Raw genomic sequence first — 5793 nt, forward strand, 5'->3', positions numbered from 1 at the left:
GGGAAATTATATTCATTTATTGGTTGAATTCTATATTTCTTATTCCCAGTACTATCAAAAGAAGTTTACTCCAAAAGGCACAGATGCATTTTATGTTATTAAGCAAAAAAAGAACAAAGAACAAAAGTCAAGCAATAAATAAAAAATCAGGCCAAAGTTAACTTTTGATCTGAGTATGTCTAAACTTTGATCTTCCTTGAAATTGAGGCACACAATGGATTTTGATATGCCATATCACTCTCATTACTTTGTTATAGAAGTCAACAAGAAAGATGCAATGTGATGTTTTTCAGCATACGCTATATAGGGTTTTGTTTGATGATTCTATGTGGGACATTTAACAGTACCTTTAAAATTAACTTCAATGGTATTTTGAGAAAAGATTAGGGACATTATTTACATAGTTTTGAAAAAAATCTCTTAATGAAAGTCAGGGATAGTCTTATGGCTTCAATTGCTTTGATAAAACATAATAACTATAAGCAGTGTGAAGGGTGGGATTATTTGGTTTATGCTTCCATCACAGTCTATAGTGGAGTCAGTTATGGCAGGGACTCAAGCAAGGCAGGGACCTTGAGGCAGGAACTGTTGTAGAAGCCATGGAGGAATGGTATTTATGGGCTTGATCCTTATGGCTTGCTTAGTGGGCTTTCTTATAGCACCTAGGACCACCAACCCAGGGTGGCTCCATCCACCGTGGACTGGGCCCTCCCACCTCAATCACTAATTAATAAAATGCCCTATACTCTTACCTATAGCCTGGTCTTATAAGGAAATTTTCTCATTGAGATTCCTTCTTCTCAAATGACACTAACTAGTGAGCACAATTGACCCCTCATCAACCTAACACATAAACACATCACTTTTCAACTTTTCATTCTCATTTGTCTTTAAGATCACATATTACTATCAATAACACAGAATAAAACATATTACAAACTTAAAAGTCCCATAGTCTTTTCAAATCCAAGCACTGTAAAAATTCAGTGTCTTAAAAAAAATCCTGCTGTGGGATGTTCTGTATGCTGTGAATGTGTTGCTCTGATTGGTTGATAAATAAAATGCTGATTGGTTAGTAGCCAGGCAGGAAATGTAGGCAGGATAAGCAGACGAGGAGAATTCTGGGAAGAGGAAGGCTGAGTCAGGAGACACCAGCTTGTCATCCAGGGAGCAACATGTAATGGCACACAGGTAAAGCCACAGAACACATGGCAACATGTAGATTGACAGAAATGGGATGAGTTTAAGTGTAAGAGCTAGTCAGTAGTTAGCCTGAGCCAATGGCCAAGCAGTTATAATTAATATAAGCCTCTGTGTGTTTACTTTGGGGAAGCAAGTGGGAGAGATTTGTCCCAACCACTGGCAGGCTGGGACACAGAAAAATTTCCTACTAATCCAATTCACTTTTAAAAACCAAAGTATCTATAAAAATCTAAAATTTCTTTAAAACTTCAAAGTCTCTCAACTGTGGGCTCCTGTAATTCGAAACCAGTTAAATACTTTCTCCCACGCCTCCTCCCCCACCTCTTTCTCTTTCCCTCCCTCTCTCTCCTCCCCTCCCTCCCACCCTCTTCCCTCCTTCCCTCCCTCCCTCCCTCCCTCCATCCCTTCTTCCTTCCTTCCTTTTTTTCCTTCCTTCCTTCCTTCCCTCCTTTCTTTTTATCCTGGTTTCTCTGTGTAGCCATGGCTACCCTGGAACTCACTCTGTAGACCAGGCTGGCCTTGAGCTCAGAGATCTGTCTGCCTCTGCCTCCTGAGTTCTGGGATTAAAGGTAAGCACCACCACCACCCAGCTTTTGAAATACTTTCCTGTTTCAAGTGGCAAGAACTAGGGCACCATCACAATCTCAGCAAAGCAAAATCCACATTCAGTATTGTAAATAACCAAGTGTCCAGTGTCTGGGGTTCACTCATGACATCCAAAGTACTTGGTTGCTTCTCTGGCTCCACTGTCTGCAACATACACAACTTGTCTCCCAGGCTGAGCTGATTTCACCCCGTAGCTACCACTGTGCTTGGTGGTCATCCCACAGGACTGATATCTTCAACATGCTGGGTTTCATCCTGCAACTGGACTGTGCTTTCGCCAAAGCCTCTCCTGGCTTCCCTTTATGCTGCCAAGCTTAAACTTCTCCACATATCCCCTTCAGTTCCAGGGTTTAACTGCTCCTGGGGCAGCAGGCTTCTGTTAGTGCCGTGTTTCCATGGTCTCATAGAGCTGTTCTCCATGATCTCCATGATCTCAGGAAGCCTTGAAAACCACTGGGAAGACTTTTCTCATGATCAAGTTTGGCTGCCAGCATGGGTTAAATCTTGTTCCCCTCTGCAACACATCTTCTGTGAGTACACCCTGAGGAGGGCATTTTCTAGACGATGTCACCTCAATATTGTTGGTCCCTTCTTGTCCTGCTTTTGCTTTTTTGTTTTTGAAGTACTGGAGAGTGAATCAAGTCCCTGTGTGGCCTATGCAAGCTTAGCCACTGAGTCACAGCCCCAACTTTTAATTTTTTTAAAAATTTGAGACAAGATCTCATGTAGCTTCAGCTGGCCTTACCATGTGGCCAAAGATGACCTTGAACTTATGATTCTCCTTCTTTTACCATTCCAAGTACTAGATTACAGAGGTATGATACCACTTGTACTTTTATTCCATTCTGAGGATTGAACCCAGGGCCTTGGGCATGCTAGGCCCAAGGGAGCTACGTCCCTATCCCACTGCTGGTCCCTTTTCAATCACAACTTATTCTTCAGTCCTGGTTGACAAGTATCAATTGTCCCAGTAAAGTGGAGGTTTCTCTTTGGTAGTTCTTAGTGCAAAATATTGCATGGATGGCATGTTTTAGGCTTGATTTCCATTAGAAACTCTTAGAAAACTGTATACTGAGCTCTCTCCACTCAATAATATTTATTTCATCCCAAAGTTCCAAAAATCCTTCTGCATTTCTTCCAAAGCGTAGTATGGTATGTCACAGAATTCCCTCAAAGTCTGGTACCAATTTCTGTCTTATTTAGGATTTCGATTGCTGTGATAAAACATCATGCCCATAAGCAACACGGAGAGGAAAGGTGCTATTTAGTTTACTCTTCCACACTACAGTATATCATGAGGGCAGGGCAGGAACCTGGAGGAGGAGCTGGTGCTGAGGCCATGGAGGGGTGCTGCTTACTGGTTTGCTCCTCATGGCTTGCTCAACCTGCTTTCTTATAGAACCCAGGACCACCAGCCTGGGGCTGGCACCACCCTCAGTCAGTTGGGTCATCATGAATAAAAAAATAAGAGTAAGAAATTGATCATTAACTAGGAAATTGCATTATAATCTTGCCTGTCTACAGTATGATCTTATGGGCGCATTTTCTTATTGAGCTTCCCTATCAGATAACTCTAGCTTCTAAAAAGATGACACTGTGTGTTGACCCATCTAGCCATCACAGAGGCATATACATCCTAAGCAATTTTTAGATTACTAGTTTTTGAATTTCCATTTAAATGGTCAGTGGTAGACGTTAGATAACTTTCTGAGTAAATAAGTCATATGTGCATTTCTTTTGATTTTTGCCATTCATTTATATAGGAATTTTACAGCAAGTAGTTTGAAATGTAGTTATTATAATAACTGCTATTATATATATATAAAAATTTCTATATATAGTAACTCATATATAATTATAAATGAAATTCTGTATGAATTAAGGCCATAATGCACATAAATAATAACTTTTACACTTTGATTTGTAATTCAAATAAATTCGGCATAAATTCGCCTTGTGTTATTCACCAAACAAGTGATTGACAGGAATTTCTATGGATAAGATAAATTCTTTTACAGGTAACATCAAATAATTTGCTCACACATTAAAAAATACCTTTTGAAGTGTGATGGTTCTTCATCCTAATTCTTAAATGTATGAACTTGAGTTTTAATATTTTTAAAATCCAAATTGTATCATTATAGGTCCTAAGAAAAAGATTGTTCTCTTCACAGCAATATTATGTTTGTTGACTTTTTGTTAATAGCTACCTAGTGTTTATTAAAGATTGCAAGTCTTGCCTCTGTCCTAGTTGTCATAAATCTCTATAAGAACTATTGATTTTTAAGTGAAAAATAGCCTTTATTCTACTTCAGTGGGGATAGAGTTACAGCTTTCTCTGTTGGGATCTCATTTGTAGCCTCTGCTATTATGTGAGCCTGTGATAATTATATGGACATGTCATCAGAAGCACTTTGCTCTTGTGGTTCTTGTTAGTGAACTCCACGGCTGATGATAGATCAATAAGTACTATCAAATGCCAAGTCATTTCTGTTTCCTGAACATTTTGAAAGAGAATACAGTCATTACTATTATGACCTGACATAATGGCCATATGGCCTAGCAAGGCTTAGGTGTGGAAGTCCATCCAGTACAGCGTTTATGAGGAATAGAAAGGAAAAAGGATACAAACTATCTCAAGTTTTGAGAAATTAGTAATGTCCTTCTTAAGGACACAATGTAGAGATCAATGTTACATGGGAAGTCCAGCCCCAATGAATACATCTACAGCACAGCTTTTGCATTAGTGGCTCAGGAAACATCCCAGAAAAGGGAGGAGAAAAGATTGTAAGAGCCAGAATATAAGAAAGTCTGCTGTAAAACTGTCTCTCCTAGACATGGCTGCATAAACAAGTCTGGAAGAGCTGCAATATAAATAGATATGATAAGGAGGAAGGTGTTGGAGGAAGGGAACTTGGGAGGCTGGAGGGAGGAAGGGGGGAAGTGGTATGATTATAACTTAATTAAAATTTCTAAATATAAAATTGCAAAATATGAAGTTCTGCACAGACTATTAATAAACCTAGGTTTAAAGTAAATAGTAAGGGAACATATTTTTAATGATGAAGTAAACACTGTTGCTTAAATGGGCTTTTTAAGATTTACACTGATGAGGTAAGTTACTGGACTCAGTGGACTTATGGCCTACCAGTGCTAGATCTCTTGGTGTTCTAGACATTAGAACAAAATATTCTGAAAAATTGTTCAACCAGTTATCAGTAAAAGTTTTCATCTCTGCAATTCATCTTTATTAATAACAAATATGATTTTATTTTCAAATATTCCCGACAACAAATAACATATCTATTTCTCTCACTGACTTATGTTAGAAAACAATTTGACATTTCACAAACTTTGTAATTAGGCTCCTTACCCATCACCCTTGTAGTGTTACATCTTTGTAGTTACCTTCCTTGTCATTACCGCTAACTTTTGAGTTTAGAGTTGCATTTTGGTTAGCTCTTTCTCACCTGGCCCAATACTTATGTATCAATGGTCTAGTGGTTTCAATAAGAAGAGAATCACAGGGCTTCAAATTATGTGTCTTTCCAATGGCCATGTCTTCATACATTGCTCATAGTTAACCCGTCACAGGGCCTCTAAATAACATCTAATGTATGAATCTTCCTGTAATATGACAAAACTGAAAGAACACAATTTATTCAAGAGCTGTATGAGTTCGCATAAGTATAAAAGCTGGAGTACATTGTGAATGCTGTGTGTGTTATCCTTTTATAAACCAGCTCTTCACTGAGAGCATCAGACCACTCTGATGAAGGAGGATTGCCTAGAGGATTTGCAGACACCAAACACTAACATACCTAGTGCTATTCCATCACCGAGTGCCATTCCTTTGTTTCATGTACACAAATTTGAGCACACACAGCCTTGCAACCATTGTGCTATATAAAACAACCAGAAGAATTCATACACATCTTATACATGCCATACTGCTGGGAAGATCTTCCCAACTTCTGATGGGAA

The sequence above is a fragment of the Peromyscus californicus genome, unplaced genomic scaffold (genome assembly GCF_007827085.1).
Source record: "Peromyscus californicus insignis strain IS unplaced genomic scaffold, ASM782708v3 Scaffold_21__1_contigs__length_65335640, whole genome shotgun sequence".
In the NCBI taxonomy this organism is placed as follows: domain Eukaryota; kingdom Metazoa; phylum Chordata; class Mammalia; order Rodentia; family Cricetidae; genus Peromyscus; species Peromyscus californicus.